The 21,945-nt window shown below is 37.2% G+C and overlaps 1 protein-coding gene and 1 pseudogene across 2 annotated transcripts in view; both read left to right on the top strand.

Moving 5' to 3' along the window:
* FREM2 (FRAS1 related extracellular matrix 2) overlaps positions 1 to 21,945 on the top strand; it is a 287,618-nt gene that overhangs the window by 24,568 nt on the left and 241,105 nt on the right. The window lies entirely within an intron of this gene.
* Positions 219 to 1,995, top strand: LOC308553544 (serine/threonine-protein phosphatase 2A 56 kDa regulatory subunit delta isoform pseudogene; annotated as a pseudogene). Its single transcript has 2 exons — positions 219 to 303; positions 419 to 1,995. The product of its transcript is annotated as a serine/threonine-protein phosphatase 2A 56 kDa regulatory subunit delta isoform pseudogene (transcript).

Genomic DNA, 21,945 nt, shown 5'->3' with positions numbered 1-21,945 from the left:
CATTTAGATAACTGGAAAATTAGTGCTATGGGATATGTATATTACTTCTAACATCTTCTTTAAAAGCTAAATATTGTTTGTGTGAATTATTTGAAGTAAACAGATACTTCTTAATTTCATATAATAAAAATATTAAATCATGGCTGGCTGAGTATAGCCAAACAAAGCCTTAGCCATAGCAGGACCACAGGAGCTGGGCCTGGTCCAAACAGGTCTAGATGCCATATAAACTGAGGAAGGAGTGGAGCCCCCTACTTTCCAAAGGCACTGCCAAGCCCAGGAGCTCAAGCAAGGATGGTGGAGGTGAGAGTGCTGAGATGAGGAAGCTGAGGCACTGAGAGGTTGTATGACTTCAGCTAATTAATACCATCAGGAATCAAAACCAGGCAATCAGGCTTAAGTCTGTTGGTCATGGCAGGAGAGGCCCAGCCACAGCTGCAGCCACAACCCCAACCTCAGCCCCAGCTTCAGCCCCAGGCACAGCCACTATCATCCAACAAGTATCCCGAACACCACACCACCCACCACACAGTTCAGCAAAATCAGGGGGCCCCAGATTGTTAAGGAGAGATGGCAAAGTTCCTCCTGCTTCAGTTTCAGCAAGAACCAGGAGTTGCAAAAGCTTACTGCTCTGAAAGGTTTGCCAAACCAGGAGTGGGAGGAGCTCCTTATTTAGAAGTTATGTCATGTCCTCTTTGACTTTGTGTCAGACCCACTCAGTGATCTCAAATTCAAGGGAGTGAAGCAAGCAAGACTCAATGAAATGGTGGAATACATCACCCATGGCCTTGATATTGTCACTGTCACCGAGGCCATTTACACTGAGTCTTTTCGGCAAACTTCTTGAGAACATTGCCACCTTCATCAAATGAAATCAAGTTTGACCCAGAGGAAGATGAGCCCACCCTGGAACCCACTTGGCCACATCTCCAGCTCAAGTAGGAGTTTTTCTTATGTTTCCTGAGTCTGATGATTACCAGTGAAACTTAGCCAAGAAACACATTGACGAGAAGTTTGTATTTGCTCTCCTGGATCCTTGAGAGCGGCACTTTCTCAAGGCTTTTTTGCATAGAATCTATGGCAAGTTTTAAGGGCTCTGGACTTATATTCCTAGGCAGATCAACCACATCTTCTACAATTTCATCAATGAGATGGAGCATCACAATGGAATTGCTGAGCTCCTGGAGATTCTGGGCAACATCATCAATGCCTTTGCTTTGCCCCTTAAGGAAAAGCACAAGATGTTCCTTATCCATGTCTTGCTTTCCCTTCACAAGATCAAGTCCATGAATGTCTACCATCCTCACTAAGCTGGAATATGGTAAATGTGGTCCAATTCTTGGAGAATAGCAGTCTCTGTGAGCTGGTGATTGTGGGACTTCTCAAGTTCTGGCTGAAGACCCACAGCCCCAAGGAGGTGATGTTCCTAAATAAGCTAGAGGAGATTCTGGATGACGCTGAACTCTCAGAGTTCAGCAAAGATGGAACCACTCTTCCACCAGCTTGCCAAGTATGTCTGGAGCTCACATTTTCAGGTGGCAGAGCGTGCTCTCTATTACTGGAACAATGAGCACATCAGGAGCCTGGTTAGTGACAATCCTCCCCATCATGTTCCCTGTACTCTCCAGGAACTCCAAGAACCACTGGAACAAGACCATACATGGACTGATCTACAGTGTTCTGAAGCTGTTTATGGAGATGAATGATAAGCTGTTTGAAGACTGCACACAACAATACAAGACAGAAAAGCAGAAAGACCTGTTCCAAATGAAGGAAAAAGAAAATATGTGGCAAAAGATGAAGGAGCTGGCCAGACTTAATCCCCAGTATCCCATGTTCCAAGCTCTACCACCACTGCCTCCTGTGAACTTGATGGAGACAGGGACCACCACAACAGAGGACATCCAGCTTCTGAAGGAGACAGTGGAGACAGAGGAGTTTTTTGATTACTGCTTCTATTGCATCAGTTTTTATTGCCTTATTCCAGTTTTCTGATTCTTACTGATTCAGCTTTGGACGATTGTGTAGTTCTAAGAATTTGTCCATTTCACCCAGGTTGCCCAGTTTGTTTGCATATAGTTGCTCATAGTATTTTCTTACAATCCTTTGTATTTCTGTTGGGTCAGTTGTTTTATTGCCTCTTTCATCTCTGATTTTATTTACTTGGGTCGTCTTTCTTGTTCTTGGTGATTCTGGCTAAAGGTGCATCAATCTTATTTATCTTTCCAAAGAATCAGTTCTTGGAACTGTTTTTTAGTCTTTATGTCATTAATTTTGGTCCTGATCTTTATTGTTTCATTTCTTCTACTTGCTTGTGGATTTTTCTTGCTGTTCTCCTTCTAATTCTTTGAGTTGTGTTAGATGGTTTATTAGAGCTTTTTCTTGTTTCTTGAGATATGCTTGTAATGTTATGAATTTTCTTCTCATTACTGCTTTTGCTGTGTCCCATAAATCTGGGGTTGTCATGTGTTCATTTATTTTTATTCCAGGAAGTTTTGATTTCTTCCTTGGTATCATTGGTAAACCATTCATTGTTTAATAACATGTTATTTAGCCTTCCTGTGTTTGAATATTTTTGATTTTTTTTATAGTGGTTGATTTCTAGTTTCATGGCATTGTGATCCCAGAAGAATCTTGATATGATTTCAATCTTCTTGAATTTGTAGAGACTTGTTTTGTGCCCTAACATGTGATCCATTTTTCAGAATGTTCCATATGCACTTGAGAAGAATGTGTATTTTGTTGCTTTGGGATGAAATGTTCTATAAATATCTATTAAATCCATTAAATCTAGTGTGTCATTTACAGGTCTGTTTCCCTGTTGACCTTTTTTATTGATGGTCTGTTAAAGTCCCCACTATGGTCCTGTTGCTATCCAACTCCCCCTTAAAGTCTGCCAAGAAATTTTTTATATATTTAGGTGCTCCTATATTGGGTGCATATATATTTCTAAGGGTTATTTTCTCCTGTTGGATTGATCCCTTTAGTATTATGTAGTGACCATCTTTGTCTCATTATGGTCTTTATTTTGTAATATAGTTTGTCAGAAATAAGTATTGCTACTCCAGCCTTTTTTTCATTTCCATTTGCATGGAATATTTTTTTTCCCATCCCTTCACTTTTAGACTGTGTGAATCTCTTGTTCTCAGGTGGGTCCTGAGACAGCATATATTTGGGTCCTGATTTCTTATCGATTTAGCTATCTTATGTCTTTTGACTGGAGCATTTATTCCATTTACATTTAATGTTATTAATATATACTTATTTAATCCCATTTTCCCCTTTATGACTACGTATATTTCTCTCAATATTTCTTCTTAAAGCAGTCCTTTTAGCATTTATTGCAATGCTGGTTTGGTGGTACTGATCTCCTTTACCCTTTTGTCTGGGAAGCTCTTTATTTCACCTTCAATTTTAAATGCTAACCTTACTGGATAAAGCAACCTTTGTTTCAGGTTCTTGGTTTTTATTACTTTGAAAACTTCATGCTACCCTCTTCTAGCTTGAATCGTTTTTGTTGAGAAATCTGCTGCCAGCCTTATGGGACTCCCTTGTAGGTCACTACTTGTCTCTCTCTTACAGCCCTTACTATTCTCTTTTGTCCTTAACACTTGCCATTTCAATTATGATGTGTCTTGGAGTGGGTCTCTTTGGTTTCCTCTTGTTTGGAACCATCTGTGCTTCCTGAACTTGCTTGGCTTTCTCCTTACCATTTTAGGTACATTTTCTGTCGTTATTTCCTCCACCAGGTTTGCTATCCCTTGATCACTTTCCTCTCCCTCTGCTACCCCTATGATACAAATGTTGTTTCACTTCATGTTGTCCCAAAGTTCCCTTAATCTGTCCTCATGCTTTTTAAGTGTTTTTTTTTTCTTGTTGCTCTTCTGATTGTGGGTGTTTTTTTTTTTACCTCATCTTCTAATTGGCTTATTTGATCCTCTGCATCATTGAGCCTTCTTTTAATTCCTTCCAGGGTAATCTTGATATCATGTATAGTATTCTTCACTTCTGTCTGGTTCTTATTTATCATATCTATATCTTTTTCCATGCTTTCACTAAGTTCCTGGACCTTCCTATTAAGGTCTTGTGGTTCTCATTAATTTGTTTGAGCATCTTTATAACCATTACTCTGAACTCTATATCTGATAACTTGCTCACCTCCATCTCATAATGGTCTTTTTCTGGCGATTTTTCCTTTTCTTTAGTTTGAGGGGGATTGTTTCTTTGTCACCCCATTTTAGCTGTCTCTTTCCCTTTGTTCCTATGTGTAAAGTAGAACTACTTTGACACCAAGCCTTTTTGGTGTGGCCTTATGTGGTAAGTATCCTGAGGGACATGATGGTAAAGTCTCTTTGAACTCCTGAGATAAATGCTCTAGTGATATCCCTTGTGTGGGTTATGTGGACCCTTGTGTTGTTACTGAGAGCTGATTGTCACTGGCCTGTGTGTGGTTGGTATCAACTTTCACCCCACAGTATTTTGCTTAAGAGGATGAAGCCAGGTAGAGATGGGAGTGCAAATTCAGTCCTCCCTTTGAATAGGGGGGCACAGGATCTCAGACGTCGAGAGGGGAACTAGGTGTTTGCCTTCTAGCTCAGTGGTGCCCTGTCAGAAACCCTGAGGGGAGGCTCCGAGGGGTCACACCATATGCCCCAGGTCTAAAATATGTCACCTTTCCCTTGTGTGTTTTCCCCAGTAGGGATGTGAAGGCAGAGCTTGGAGGAAGAGAATGAATGAGGCTGTCCCTCTCCACTTGGGGTGTCACCTTCCCTTTGGAGGGAGACAGAGAGCTGCTTGTTTCCTTCTGTCTCTGCAGTCCTCTGCCAGAGGTCTTGTTGGAGTATCCCGAGTGAGTCAGGTCTAATGTCCAAGCTCTGCTTTGCACCTCTTTCCCCCAGTGGATATGAAATTAGCAGGGCATTGCCAGCAGAATCTGGGGATGCTAGTCTAATCTACCCTTTCATTGAGGTGGCGAGGGTCCTTAGCCCTCAGGAGAGGCAGTATGTACTCTTCTTTAAGCTCCACACAAGAGCTCTGGAAAGGAAACTCCTAGGGGGACACACCAGATTTCACAGTTCTCATTTGTTACCCCTTTGCCTTGTAAGGCTGCACATGCAGGACACTGTAGGTGGGGCTTGGAGTAATCAAGGCTGCCCCCTCCACTTGAGGTAGCACCGGCTCTTGTGGTGGCTGGAAGAAAGGTTGCCACCCCTCTCTTTCTTTGTGGCTCACTGTAAGAAGCCCTGATGTAAACCTGCAAGGAGGTGGCTCCAGATGCCCCAGTTTTGACCAACAATTCCTTCTCCCTTTTAATCTGCACTTGGCTGGTGGTGCAGAGTTTTTGAGAATGCAAATCCAGGTGGTCCCTTGTTGGAAGTGGTGCAGGTCCTTATCCCTCAAGAAGGGAGCCAGTTGATTGCCCTACAGTTCACTGGCTCCCCACCTGAGCTCTTGAAGGGAGCCTCCTAGTGGGTTACACTGGATTTCACAGTTCTAATTTGTGACCCGTTTTCCCAGTGAGCCTGCCCCTGCAGGGTGGTGCAAGTGGGGTTTGGAGTGAAAGCACATAGTTGCCCCCTCTGCTTGATGTTGCTCTAGCTCTTGTGGGGACTGCCTTAGTGAAGGCCTCTGTGGGGGGAGGGTTCCAAAAACCCAGTTTTGGTTTGCACAAAGGCTGTGGATCTGCCCTTGGATTGTGGTGCAGGCAGGTTTTGGAATGTAAATCCAGGCTTTGGGAATCCGTATTCAGGCGGCCTCTTGTTGGGGGAGGTGCAAGCACTCGGCCTTCAAGAAGGGAGCTAGGCATTTGCCCTACAGCTCAGGGTTACCCCACCAGAGTTCTTGAAGGGATACTCCTAGGGGATGCACCAGGTTTCACAGTTCTGATTTGTGGTCCGTTTTCCCAGCAACTGTGCCCCTGCAGGATGGTGCAAATGGGATTTGGAGTGATAGCACGAGTCTGCTCCCAATGCATGGGGTTGCACCCGCTCATATGGGGGGAGCAGAGAGCTCGTCACCCTGCATGAGCATTTTTTCTTATGTCTCTTGGCCATCTGTATGTCCATTTTGGAGAAGTGTCTCTTTAGGTTCTTTGCCCATTTTTTTAATTGGCTTGTTTTGTTTTCCTTTTGCTAAGTTGAACGAGTTCCTTGTGTTGTTTTTTTTATATTAACCCTTTATCAGATGTGTCACTGGAAAATATGTTCTACCATACAGTGGGCTCCCTTTGCATTTTGTTGAAGGTTTCTTTTGCTGTGCAAAAGCTTTTATTTTGATGTAATACTATTTGTTTATTTTTTTCCTTTGTTTCCCTCTTCCTAAGAGATGTATCAGCAAACAATTGCTGTAAGAGATGTCAGAGATTTTTCTGCTTATGGTTTCTTCTAAAATTGTTGTGGTTTCATGACTTACATTTAAGTCTTTTATCCATTTTGAGTTTATTCTTGTATATGGTGTAAGTTGGTGGTCTAGTTTCAAAAATCAGTATACCAGCTTTGAACACTTTACATATGTTTTTGTTCATAGTGTTTTTCCAATGTAGGAACTGGTGGGTTTTGTTTGTTTGGTTTTTGCTTCTTTCATATTCATGTCTCCTTGTTCAATGTTGAGTCTACACTTGGCACTTAGTGGAAGTTCAATAAATATTTTTGGAGTGAAGTCATGAGTAAATGCTGAACATAAAATAACTGTTGGTTTCTATTTTCTGTTAAATTTTTATGTGAAGTTACTTCAAAGGTAAAGAAACGAATCTAAAGGAAAGTAAAATGAGAAATAAACAGAAGCTTGCATTTACTTTTAAATAATTTTCAAACACACATAGGTGTATAAGAACATATAGTTTCCAAATATTCTTTGCATAGGCTTTTATGGTGATATCAAACTTTTTGTCTTGCTTATTATAAAACAGAGCTTCTCTTATGTGTTTATGCCAGGTTTTGTTTATGGTTTTGCGATTTAGCTTTTAGACATTTCAGCATTTATAGATGCTGCTCTTTCTTTGTTATCAGTAAACATGCCGTATCTTATTGCTTTATGTTCTAGGCACCATTGAGAATGGGATTTTATACTCTTATCTTAATAGACTCACTTCGCTCCCTCTTTTCTTGCATCATTATGGGAAAACTGAGACAACCACCAGTCTCTCTCCCTCCACATCCCATCTCCACCTCAAATATGTATGTGGTAAAAGTCAACATCCATAAAAAAGGGTATAAAATCAAATAAATGACACGATATCTGTTTCATTTAATTTGGAAGAAAGATAATGGTGTAAGAGATAAAGTGGATTAGAAAAGCATTTTTTAAACATGTTTTATTGATTTTTTAGAAAGAAAAGAAGGGAGAGGGAGAGAGAAAGAAAAATATCAATGTGAGAGAGAAACATTGATCAGTTGCTTCCTGCATGCACCGCTACTGGGGACCAAGCCCACAACCTGGGTATGTGCCCTGACCAGGAATAGAACCGACAGCCCTTTGGTGCACAGGATGATGCTTAACTGAGCTACACAGGCCAGGGCAGCAAATCATTTTTTATATTGGAGCTTTTTTCTCTAAATGATTTTGCTAAATATTTTATTAAAGTGAAGTGAAAGTCTCTAGAAACAAATCAGTTATTTTAAAGATGTCTCTGTTTCTTTCTACTTCATTAAATAGTGTGTGGATACACGTAGAGAATGTAGTGAAGACAATGTGTTATGGAATTACAGATACTTACAGAGTTTAATTTTGTGATTTGAGAGAAAAGATTGTCTTTTTAAATTAAATTTATTGAGGTAACTTTGTTTAATAATATTATATAATATTCAAGTCTGCAACATTATAATTCAACATCTGTAGACCATATAGTGTAATTTCCACTCAAATATATATTATACTCCCTTTACATATTTTACCCTCCCCCCATTTCCTTCCCCTCTGGTAACCAACATTTGCTCATCTGTATCTATGAGTTTTTTTTGTTAGTTCGTTTATTACTTTTTGTTTTATATTACCCATATGAATGAAATAATACAGTTTTTCTTCTTTAAGAATTGTCTTTTAAATGGAATTATTTCTAAAGTTTTAATGTGTTGGTCAAATCACTTTTTATTATATTTATGTATGGGTAGCTTTAAAAACAGTCTTATTAGTAACTAAAAATTAAAAATTATTTTAGAATTTTAAAGCAATTTTTTTCTATTAAAAATTGTGAATTGAGTTCATGTAATTATAAAACATGGATTAAAAAGAGCATTATAGCCGAGCCAAGCATGGCTCAGCGGTTGAGCATAGACCTAGGATCCAGGCGATGGCTGTTTGATTCCAGTCAGGGCACATGCCAGGATTGCAGGCTTGATCCCCAGTAGGGAGTGTGCAGGAGGCAGCTGCTCAGTGAGGACTCTCATCATTGATGTTTCTTTCTCTCTCATCTTCTCCCTTCTTCTTTATGAAATCAATAAAGATATATTAAATAAAAAAGCATTCTATACTTTATTACTACTTATAAATATTGATAGTGATCACAAACAACTTTAATTATAATTGCTTATCTTGTGGATATCTGAGACTGAGAATTAAGGAATTTGATGCAAACAGGTCAGATAAAGAACATATGGTGTATAATACAGGTTGTGGTTAAGGCCTTTTCTGCAATATTCTATAAAACATAACTTTGCCTTGTTACATATTTGCTTCATCCAGGGTGATTGTGTTAATTGTCTTATGCTTTTTTGTTGTTGCTGTAGTATTGTTTTTATTATTGTAAGTAGTAGATACAACTGAATTCATCATTAATGCTCTTTTGAATCTACCAAAATAGTTTAATATAGGTTCTGCCACATTTTAATTTTTTTCCTGAGGGTAATATATCCATATAGACCACTTGCAGTGTTTTAATGATCATTCAGTATCTTTATTAATGAGAATTCAAAAAGCATTTTATATACATTTCTATTTTTATCCCATCAGTTACTTTGATGCAAGCAGGTACACACACACATACATACACACTCTCACACACATAGACTTCTATTCTATGGGATCCTAGTATATTACTATTTGGGAACCAGTTTATACTTCAATAAGTTAATAACATTTTCTACTATTAGTTTCAAAATAGGCCTCTTAAGCCTTAATATGAATAAAAAGCTGAAAATATTTTATTACATTCGGAATTATTCTTAGGTGGTAACTTTGTAGTTAGCTAGCTGTGTCAGATGCTATTCTTCTCTTGTTCCCATTTCTTTAAATGGTATGTCTATTCTCACGATCATCTAATCAACTTTTAATTTTCTTCCTTCACCCTCCATCTAATTAGTCCTCACAACCTGCTATTTTTCATTTGCATAATCTCATTTGACCCTCTTTTTCATGCCTTCTGTGGATTCTGTAAGCTTGGGTTTTCTTGTTTGTAAAAATGAGAACATAATCTAATGTAGCAGTCCCTCAGCAATGTTACAAGGACTACATGACACAAGGAAGTGTACATATGATGTAATGAGCCTATGATATATACTATTGTTATTGATTTATATTTCCTTGGCATCATTTGTTTCATTCATTCCCCTGTTCAAAGTGTTCAGTTTTCTTCCATTATCTGTTGACTAAACTGTGCTGTATATTTATTAGTTCAGGTTATGCATTTAAGGTCAACCACTCTATTGTTCCACTCTTTTGTATTTCTCCTTGTTTACGTACATTCTGCCTCAAATGGATTTCTTACCATTATACCTATTTATCATTTCACAAGTCAACACATTTATTTATGTTATCTCCCCCAAGTATAAGTTTATGTTTTCCTACTTTCCTTTAAAACATCATTCATAAGCCTTAAATTCTATTAAAATATTGGCAGATTTATTCATCCCAAAGCAAGCTCTTTCTCCTTTGTCATGCCAGTGGTTCTGAACTGTAGACAGGTTTGTACCCCAGAAGATATTTGATAAAGTCTGGAGACATTTTCGACTAACCAACTCAGGGCGGAGGAAATGCTACTGGCATCTAGTGGGTAGAGAAGCCAGGGATGCTTTTAAACTTCCTACAGTGCATTGAACAGCCTCCTACAGCAAATAATTATTCAGTCTAAAATGCCCATAGTACCACTGTGGAGAAACGCTGGCTTATAGTACTCTAAAAAAACTTACTATAGCCTACCCAGTCCTGTAGTTGTTGATTTTTTATTCTGATGATAAACCCTTTGGGGGCAAGAGAGGCCTTATCACAGTGGTATTTGCGTTTTGAGTAGTACAAAGCATAGTACTCTGTATATAGCAGCCAATTGGTAATATATTCAAATGAACAAACTTGCTCAATAAAAATATCTGGTGAATAAAGTATTAAGCCTCATGTCCATCAATGGCGAAAGTGAAATTAGGATCCTGAGATAAGAGATGCCTCCATAAGAAATGGGGCTATATAAACCTCATTAAAAATTATATTAGGTATATAATTATCAAATGCTCCTGAAAGTAAAGTTAATGTTTGCTGATCAAAATATTCAATTGTATCTTTAATCTTCAAAGTTACGAGATGGGTGAAATATTTTGTTCAAAAATGATTTTCATGGGTTTCAAGATGTCTTTACAGCCTCATCTTCAAAATTTTGAAGACATATTTGTTTAAATGCACTTTAACAAATGGCATTCATAAGAGATAAGAAGGATCAATCAATATAAGAAAGAAAACCTGCACCCCAGAAATCCCATCATATTTTGCAATGTTTGCAATAGTGATTAAATACAAAAGGAATAGTTCAAAACATAGGGAAGGGTGAATGAACTGCAGGGATGATTTGTTAGCTGTTGCTAAACAAATAAAAAGCAGAATCTCTCTCTAGATAAGGTAGGATAACTCAATAGACTGAATCCAGAAGCAGAAGAGATGTATGTAATCTTTATTTGCTAATTTGGAGTTCTCTAGACACCAAGACTTGGCAAAGCAATCTATGGAAAGGTCTAATAACTCTAATTTGTTTCTAAATCCTACTTAGATTTTAAATCTGCTATCATTCACTTCTAATGAACCAGCTGTGTGTGTTTTTTCTTAGTAGAGACATTTATTTTTCACAGAATAGTTCTATTAATAATAAATGTCCATAATGTCCCTATTAATTCACTTAGAGACAATTTATATTTCAAAATTGATGGTATTGTAGAGAGAATTCAGCACCTAGAGTGCAGAGAACAGGTTTAAATCCTATCTTGGCCATTTATTATCTTAACTTTGATTAAATTCCTTAATTTTTCTAATCTCCAATTTCCCACATATGGATCAAAATATCTTTTTCATTAATGTAAATTAATTTAACCTTAGTCAAAGCTTAAGTAATATCAATGAAAACTTGTTGTAAACTATAAAGTGCTACATGATTATAAATTTTTTACTTGTAATAATTTGTGCTTAGAATTTTTGAGTTTTGAAGAAAATTAAGAGTATTAATAAGAGGGAAAATGATTTATTTTAAAGTAGTTTAAGGGAACATTAGGGAGATATAGCTTTTTTTCTTCTTTCATATCCTACCTAACTAAGATGACTGAATTCCTCAGGAACTTAGAAACAAGTGCTTTCTACATAACTGGAATATTTGAGAGCTTATTTTTCAGCTCATGACAAAGACCTTTACAAAAGTCTACTCCCAGTTTTTACTTTTTTTTCTGTGATCCATCCTACTTGCAGTTTGTGCATTGCGTTTTGCTATTTTTTAAACAAAAATAGATGTGTAAGCAAAATTCTTATCAGCCTGCACCCAGCTACTCTCATACCCCCAGAACCATTAGGACACATCTTTGTGGTTTCATAACATCAACAGCATATTCTTTTTTAAATATATACATTTCTTCTCCTTCCCCTTTTCTCTTACTTATCCCCATCTTGTTGGCTCAAGGAATCATATCTGCTCTTTCTTGTCTGCCCAACATACAAATGTATGTGTGCATGTGTATGCACACACACAAACACACAAATTTGAATTACATTCCCTTTCTATTCCCAATGTTGTGCATCCAGGTAAAAAATAGCTTTTATCGAAAATGACTTTAAATAAGTTAAGTTTGGAACACAACTAAAGGAGGAAGTAGAAGAAAGATATGATTTGGCTAGCTCTGAAGTGCTGCCTGAAATTAAAGTGAGCTGTCGTCATAATCTTCCCTTCACTCAAAGTATTCAAGTCATGACTGAATGGCTATAGCCAAGAGTGTTAAAACTGGTTCTTATATAGGGTAAGACTGGATTAGATATTAATTCTAAGTTTCTGTGATTCAAGCTTCACTTGAGAAAATGATCTTTTAGATAAAGTTGGTTAAATTCAGTGATAAGCAGCACATAAAGAGTTTTTTTAGTATTTGCTAATAGCTCTTGTTCCACCATCTTCTTTCTCTTTACTATAAAAAATTACAAATTACATTTAAGAGATGTTTTTATGAAATCTATTAGACAATTATCTGTTAATGTCATACCCTCAGTTTTTAATGTAGCCATCATAACAAAATTCATGGTGACAGAAGAGACAGGGAACAGTATGTTTTTGAATACTTTCTATGTGTCCAGCAATTTATCCAGGTCAACTCACTGGATTATTATAAGAGCAGCTAGTCGTCTCTATTATTTCTATTTTACTTAGGAGGAAATTTAGACTGAAAGAATTAAATTTCTCAGACTTACTGTATTAATTTCCTATTGATACTATAACCACCACAAATTTAGTGACTTAAAACAACACAAATGTATTACCTTACACTTTGGAGATCAGAATTCTAAAATGGGTTTTTCCCGTATATGACCTATGGCCTAGAGAGAATAAATTCTCATCCCTAGTTAGGTATCAGAATCATCTGGGGAGTTTTTAAAAAGCCCAAGCCAGTCCAGAAACCTAAATCTCTGGAGCTGGGATACAAGCATTGGTACTTCTTTGTAGCTCCTCAAATAATTTCAATATGTAACCAAGACTGAGAAACACTTATTTAGAAAGAGTACGTTCTAAATCCTACCTAGAATTCTGACTTCTTTTTTTAAATACTGATTTAACTGAGTAAGCTAAGTCTATATTGCTTGAGCAGTGATTCTCAAATTTTAGCATGCCTCAAAATAACCTGGAGGGCCCTACTCCCACAGTATCTGATTCAGTAGGTCTGGGGTGGAGCTCAGACAATGCCAAGGCTACTGACATTGGAAACTCATTTTGATGACCACTGTTCTAATAAGGTGATCTAAAGATATTCAGGTAGATTTAATATATGGTAATATTTTTCCATCTTACCTCCTACCCACTTGACCTCAGAGATTCAATGTGTGACCCAGAATTAGTATCAATATGCCAAGTACGTTATATTACTTATTTCTGAAAATCTGTTGAAGGGGTTTGCAAAAATTTTAGTTGACTGTTGAACATTTAAGCTTTGAAATATTTAAAACCCAACTGAAAATGCCCATGGGTAGGGGTGTGCCATAGTCAATTTGTTTATTCATCTTAAATGAGTTAATATCTGTGTCTGGCACATAGCATAAGCACTATGTAATGAGCTTTTAACATGCATAAAATTTTCACTTTATCAAATATAATACAAAGAAAAAATTGAAAATAATAAATTATGAATATTCATAATCCTTCCCTGACCCTACTTATATAAAGAAAATTTCCTTCCTTAGCATTTGGTGAATTGGGATGAGGGGTGAGGTGAAAGAAATTTTGGTTGAGAAATATTTGGAAAAGATTTTCAGAATCCTTGCTATGTGTGTGGTGTCATGTATTGTCTCTTCACTATCTACTAAAAAAATTTCAATAACAGCTAATATTTATTGAGCTTTCTAAATCTATCCTTTCTCAACCATGATTAAATGAGAGAATTAATCCCTAATACCAGTGCATTCCATCTCTTGTGTTTTCTATCAAGCTGATTAATTAAGACTTCTGCAGTTTTCATTGTTTCTTGTGCTTTGCTTCATTTCAAATGTGGCAGCTTCTGAAGTCTTGCTCTGAAACCTATGACAACATTAAAACTTAATTAAAGACAAAGGAACTTAAGAGAAATTTAATTAAATCATACTTAGCTATTAAAGTCAACATTTATGTGAGGATTTAATTCATGATAATACTAATAATATTTGTACACAAAAATGTCACTAGAACAGATACATATACCAACACATATAATTAAAGTGTAGCATTCTTTCAGAGCTTTGATGCTCTACTATATTCTGTACAAAGTTCTCAATATGTCATTCAAAGGCATGATAAAATTAACCCAATCTATCTTTTCACTTTTATTTTATTGTATTTCAGCCCAACAAAACTGTATGTCAATATCTGATATCTGATGAATTTTGTATTCTCAGAAAATTGCCTATCTTTTATTATTTGTGCCCTTCTTCGGGTTTTTTTCATTTGCCTAGAATACCTTCCAGCTCCTTCTTTGTCCTTACCTCACTCCTCACTCTAACAACCTCTGGAAACAGAAGCTACACCTTCATTCACCTCAGTAATTTGTACTACACCTTGTGTATGGTTTTTCAATAATTATTTGCTGAATTAAATGGACTCTTACATATCTTTTAGCAAGTTGTATTAAAGTGACAAACATCTTAATTTTGTCAAAATAGAATTTAAAAACTGATAGACTACCACTTAATTTTCAACTCCCTTATTCTTTGTTGATATACAAGAAAATAAGATTGTCACAACCTAGAGTTGACTAAATCTCAGTTAAGGATCATGATAAGTGACCACATATTGACTAGCATTAATTCATTCTTGATAATCATTCCAAAAAGGAAACTGTGAATTTTTTTTTAAGTTTACTTATTTTATTTATTTATTTTTAATCTTCATCCGTGGATATTTTTTCCATTGTTTTTTCAGAGAGAGTGGAAAAGAGAGAGAGAGAGAAACATCAATGTGAGAGAGAGACAAATAGATTGGTTGTCTCCTGCACTCACCCCGACCTGGGGCTGGGAGTCCAGCCTACAACTGAGGTATGTGCCCTTGGCCAGAATGGAACCCTGGACTCTGCAGTTCATAGGCCGACACTCTAATCACTGAGCCAGAGTGGTCAGGGATAAGTTTACTTAATGACTTTAAAGACAGAAAGAAAAGAAGGGTCAGAGAAAGATAGAGAAACATCAGTTTGTTGTTCTGCTTATTTATGCATTCATTGGTTGATTCTTCTTTGTTCCCTGACTGGAGATCAGGATGATGCTCTAACCAATGCTCAAGCTACCCAGCCAGGACTGAAAATGCCATTCTTTTAACTTAAAATTTAAAGTTAATTCTCAGAGTTGTTGTGATAAAATTTTTAAAAATATTGGTAGTTGGGTTTAGTGATTAGGAACAGGGTCTTTACAGAGTCAGACAAATCTAACATCTAATGCTGGCTTAGTCATTTACTAGCTGTTCAGTTCAGGCAAATAAACTTTTCTAATCATTAGCTTCCAAATTTGCAAAGTGGAAAAATACCTCTAAGCATTGTTTTAAAGACTAAAACAGATAAATATGTAAAGTGTCTAATATAACAACTGACACATGTTCTAGTGACTAATAAATGAAATCAAAGCATTGCTACCTTATGTTAACTACTCAATAAATATTTGCCAATTAGCTGAATATTAAGTACTGATTCTGAGCATATGACACTCAAAATAAATAATATATTATTATTTTATCTTTTTCTAATTATACCTGGAAGAAAATGATGTGATTTCTTTCCTATATTTCTAAATATAAATTATTCAGGAATTTTCAAAACACTGTATTTGTGCATTGAGGTTTTCTTTCTTTTTTCCCCCTCTACTTGTAAATATATACAAATATAAATACAGATAATTGTTTTCTGATTATAGAGAAATTTTTTAGTATTTAGTCTAATAATACTTCTTGGTAAAATAATTTGTCTTTCTTCCATAAGAAAAAACGAAACATGATACATCACTTCAGAAAGAATATGTGCCTTTATAGAAAAGTTTTAATCTCATAAAACTAAAAGCAAGCTTTAACATACACTATATTGAATCACACATTCTCCAGTTTTCTAATATTCACAGTTTTTAAAGGAAAATGTTCCCACATTTATAACAATTTTTATACCAATATTTCCTATCCTGTACTACAGAAATCTAAAAGTACATGAAAAGTTTTAAGATTAATGATATTCATAAGTAGTCCTTAAATTTAAGTACAATATTTGTGTGAAAGAATATTCTCAACACCAAGAAGAAAAAAGTTAAAAGGGTGGAATATTTTTTAACATGGTCATGCATTTTCAGGAAGATTTTACAACAGGTGGCTCTGTAGTATCATCTGAAATAAGAGAGTCTAAAATTTAAAAAAAGAAACAATTGAAATTTGTTTAAACCAAAAACAAATGCATTGGCTCATGTAATTAAAAGCTAAAAGAGGCCAACTTCAGGGGTGATTAGATCTGACATCATGAGGACCTGGCGTCTTTCTGCTTCTCAGTTTGGCTCAGTTTGCCTTTATTGATTGGCTTCATTCTACCCAGCCATGCAATGGCAAGATGGCTATACCACTCCAGACTTACACCAACTATGGTCAAGTCAAGTGGGAAGAGAAAACTTTTTGTTTCAGTAGTTCTCACAAAAGTCTGAGATTTACCTTTATTGTGCCAGCTAAGATCACAAGACTAGTTGAGCTATTTTTAAGCTCAGCCCTAATAAGTGAGAAGTTAACCCTGGGACAACTTAAAGACAAATGAGCTCTCAAAAGAAATAATGCAGGTTGCTCGTGCAAAGGTCTGAGGTAGAAAAGAATTTTACTTATTTTTTTACAACTGAAGGAATTAATCATATTTACTTTTGCAGATCTACAGAGAACTGAATTGGGGATTTTAGGCTCAAGCAATTGGGTAAATGACAAGGCATTTTACTGACTTAGAGAGTATGATTTGAAGAAAATGAAAAGTTCTGCTTATATATGTCAAGACTGAGATGTCTATCAGTGAGATTTTCAGTGTGCAATTTCAGGTAGAGAAATAGAACTCATAAAAGTCTGTGGATACTTTTATTTTTTAATTTAAAAAATTTTTTCAATTACAGATGACATACAATATTATGTTAATTTCAAGTGTACACCCCAGTGATTCGACATTATAAAACTTAATAAGTGAGCATCCTGAAAAATCTCAAACCCATATGATACAATACTTAGTTATTAGAATATTATTGACTGTATTCCCTATGCTGTACTTTACACCCCAATGACTATGCTATAACTACTAATTTGTACTTCTAAATCCCTTCAACTTTTTCACCCATTCCCCCAACCCCCTCCCTTCTGTCAACTGTCAAAATGTTCTCTGTATCTATGAGTCTGTTTCTGTTCTGCTTGTTCATTTATTTCTCTTTTTAGATTCAATTGTTGATAGATACATATTTATTGCCATTTTATTGTTCATATTTTTTATTGTGTTGTTTTTGTTTTTTTTTTATCTTCTTCTTAAAGAAGACACTTAATAGTGGTTTGGTGATTATGAACTCCTTTAGCTTTTTCTTGTCTGGGAAGCTGTTTATCTGGCCTTCAATTCTAAATGATAGGTTTGCTAGGTAGAGTAATCTTGGTTGTAGGTCCTTGCTTTTCATCACTTTGAATATTTCTTGACACTTCCTTCTGGCCTGCAAAGTTTCTGTTGAAAAATCAGCTGACAGTCATATGGGTGCTTCTTTGTAGGTAACTAATTGCTTTTCTCTTGCTTCTCTTAAATCCTCTGTTTCTCTTTAACCTTTGGTATTTGAATTATGATGTGCCTTTCGGCATCTTTGGGTTCATCTTGTTTGGGATCTCTGTGCTTCCTGGATTTGTAAGTCTATTTCCTTCACTGGGTAAGAGAAGTTTTCTGTCATTTTTTTCAAATAGGTTTTCAATTTCTTGCTCCTTCTCTTCTCCTTCTGGGTTACCCCCGTGATGCAAATGTTGGTATATGAAGTTGTCCCAGATGCGCCTTACACTATCCTCATATTTTTTAATTCTTTTTTTCTTTTTGCTGTTCTAATTGGGTGTTTTGTGCTTCCTTATATTCCAAATGGTTGATTTGATTCTTGGTGTCCTCTACTCTGCTGTTGATTCCCTGTAAATTCTTCATTTCAGTTAGTGTATCCTTTATTTCTGACTGGCCTTTTTTTATGTTGTTGAAGTTCTCACTAAGTTCCTTGAAGTTCTCACTAAATTTCTTGAACATCCTTTTAACCATTGTTTTGAACTCTGGTAATTTTCTTCCATTTTATTTAGTTCTTTTTTCTGGAGATTTTTTCTGTTCTTTCCTTTGTCTCCATACTTTGGCTGCTTTCCTGTGTTTGTTTCTATGTATTAAGTAGATCTGCCATGTCTTCTAGACTTGGTAGAGTGACCTTGCACAGTAGGTGTCCTGTAGGGCCCAGTGGCTCAGCCTCCCCAGTCACCTGAGCTGAGCACTCCAGGTGCACTCTGGTGTGAGTTGTGTGCACTGCCCTATGTAGTTGAGCCTTGATTGATGATAGCATCACTGGGAGGGATTTAACCCCAGGCCAATCAGTTGTGAGGATTGGCTGCAACTACGGTGGATGAGCTGCTGTGCAGGAGCCAACTCTATGGAGCAGGACTTGCTTCAGTGGGGCTTTGGTGCTCACCAAGTCCACCCCTTCACTGTATCACTCATGGAGGTGGTAGGGTTGTAATCCAGCTTAGTCTGAAGCTGACCACCAGGTGCACTGGCTCTGGGGCCTCATGGGAGGTAAAAGGTCAGCCACTGCCTGTGCCCTGCCTGGGACCACCCAGAACAAGCTACAGAGTGATCTTCAGAAGGCTGCTACTTATGTAGGGTTTAGAGGTTCCCAGTAAAGGGAAAGCTGTGAACCAAGGTGTGCTGCCAATAGTGCTGGGTCTGGGGCCACTTACTGAGAGGTATACAGCAGGCTGAGGCCAGCTGCTGCTTGTTTGAGAGATTATAGGAAAGTCCAAATTATGAGGCAAAAAAGACCAGTTGTATGGAAAATCCGCTGGAAATGGCTTGAATGAGCCTGCAAGTAGAGATGTGTGGGGTCTCAGGGAATCATCAGAGTGTGGTTAAAAGTGTGAGCCAAGTTGATGGAGACTCAGATATGGTGGCTCTATGGTGAGGATGGCTCAGCAAAGGAACAATGGCCTCTGCCAGCACTTTTGTCTGGGAGAAAACTGCTCCCCCCAGACAGAAGTGTTGGCAGATGCCAGCTAATTCACTCTGATTCCAGACAAATTAGTTCCTCCCCAAATGTCCCTGGTTCCTTTCAAGCTGCTGCCCCAACACTGGATCTCAGGGAGTGAGTCTGAGTAAGTCCATTTATAGGCCCTTTAAGAGGAATTCTTGGGACTCTAGAAGCCTCCGTGTCACTCAGCCACAATCCCCCTGGTTTTTATAACCCAAAGATATAGAGACGTCTCTTCCTGACACTGGAACCCTCCACAGCCAAGCTATCCCTCCCAATTTTATTTTACTTATTTTTATTTTATTATTATTTTTTATTCTTACCCAAGGATATTTTTTTTCATTGACTTTTAGGGAGAGTAGGAGGGAGGGAGGAGGGGGAGAGAGAGAGAGAGAGAGAGAGAGAGAGAGAAACATAGACATGAGAGAGACGCATCGATTAGTTGCCTCCTGCTGGGGATCAAACCTGCAACCAAGGTAGGTGCTCTTGTCTGGGAATTGAACCCAAGACACTATGGTCCATGGTCCAGTGCTCTAACCACTGAGCCAAACTGGCCAGGGCTCCCTTCTGATTTTAAACCACCACATATTGATGTGGGACCAGCTGGTTCGTTGACTCTGCCCTGAGTCTCCGCCTTTCCTAACAGTCTCAGTGATTTCTTCTTTAATTCCCTAGTTTAAGGACTTCCATTCATCCATATTTCAGGCAGTTCTGAAAGATGGCTGTTCTGTAGTTCAGTTGCAATTTTGATGTAGTTGTGGGAGGAGGCCTGTACCTCTTTTACCTAAACTGCCATCTTGATAAGAACCCCCATGGGGCTATTTTTAAATGTAGGTTTTATTATTCAGATATGGTGAGGCCAACAGTCAAGATACAATTGTCATTAAGAGATAATTTGTTGCTCACAGTTCATGAGAAAAGGGTGCATATGCCACACCATACAGGGTCACAGAGGGAAGCACCAGGGTTGATAAGGAGCCATAAGGAACAAGGGGAAATCACAGGTAGAAGACGTTATTGTGGTTCTCATGGGCAAGGCACACAGGTTTAGGATTGGCTGGTTTGAACATTTTCAGCAGGCTCTGGGGTATAAGGGCTGTTTCTCGTTGTCTGGTCCAGGCCCTGGGATGATTAGGTTAGAGGAATATTACCTCCTGGATGTAAGAGCCTAATAGAGGAAGTGGTTCAGAATATGTGCTCTGGATTGATTGGTTAGTTTATGAAAGGCATAATGCCAGGAGCATATTTACTGCAATGTGTAGGAATTAGCTAACCATGGAAGGTCAGCCTCTCTCCAGTCAGCAAGGCCCCAAGTGCGATAATAACAAGAATACAGAAAATAAGAAAATATAGTTAACACAGGGTTGAGGGTATGAATTTGTAAATGGCATCTATCATGTGCATGAAGGGTAAGGGGATAAATAAAAATTGAGCACTAATCACTATATTAGATACCCTGGGTAAAAGCTAGAAAATGCATCCAAAAAAGAGGTTGGAGCCCTGGCCGGTGTAACTCAGTTGGTTGGGTGTCATCCCATGAACCAAAAGGTTGCTGGTTAGATTCCCAGTAGGGCACATGCCCAGGTTGTAGGAGGCAGCCAATCGATATTCCGCTCAAATCGATTTTTCTCTTTCTCTCTCCCTCTCCCTTCCTCTCCTCTAAAAATCAATAAATCTTTTTTTAAGTAGTTGGAAAATATTCTTTTCATCATTTTTCCCCTATCAGCTAGCACAGGTTATGGCCATAGTGAGCTTAGACAAAGAAATTGCATCTATTTGCCCCACCCCAGCCTGTTGCCCAAATCGCTGTCATGTGATGCTTTATCATAGACTTATGATTGTGGGTGGAGGAAATAAAAATGAACATACAGCTGTCACTATACTTTAATTGATAGATGTTTCTAAGAGTTAAGTGGTAGTTCAGTAATCAGTAAAACTTTTGCCAAGTTTTTAGATATTTTAATTAAAATCATTGGAATGAAAGGTAGGGATTCCCAGGCCTGACAAAGATTATTTACTGACTCAATTAAGGTGTAAAGAAAGCATTGTTTTAATTCCCTCATATTTATTGGAGGTAGTTTTTAAGCCTTAAATACAATTTCAGCTGTACTCAACCAGAAATTTTCATCTATTAGGGGAAAACACCTCTAAGTCATCGGTATTTAGGTTTTAGATTTCAATCTAAGGCCTAGAAATCTTTTCTTGTTGTTCAAAATATTACAGATGTCCCTTTTTCTCCCTAATGACCCATTTCACCATGTCCCACTCCCCTCCCCAGGCCCCCTCCACACTATTGTCCGTGTCCTTGGGTTGTGCATATATGCATATAAGTTCTTTGGTTAATCTCTCCACCACCACCCACCCACCATCCTCCAACCCTCTGAAATCTTTACTATACCTTCACTATAAGTTATTTAGAAAAACTCTTTCTGGGTATTGTATTATTGTATTCATTTATTTAAAATGCTATAAAAGTATAAATAAATATTCTGCTCTTCAAATGAATTTGAAAACTTTTCTTTTATAGATAAAATATTGTAGGGTGCCAGAGGGTAGGTACCATGTTTTTTCACCATTATATTTAGCACCCTTGTCACAGAGATTGCTAATAAAACTAGTGAATAAATGAATGAATGGACTTTAAATAAACTACAAAGGCAGCAATTATTATCTATGTAGTGTGTTGCCATGCCCTTATGCTTTTTATATTGCAGAGCCTTTCAATATCTTTCTTCAGACATGTTTTGCTTCTGCCAATAATATTTCATAATTGTAATGTAAGTTAAGTGACAAGGAAAGCTGGAA

Source organism: Miniopterus schreibersii (genome assembly GCF_964146895.1).
Source record: "Miniopterus schreibersii genome assembly, chromosome: 2".
Lineage (NCBI taxonomy): Eukaryota > Metazoa > Chordata > Mammalia > Chiroptera > Miniopteridae > Miniopterus > Miniopterus schreibersii.
Note: the sequence above shows the minus strand (reverse complement) of the source record. Positions and strands in the feature narration are given on the sequence as shown.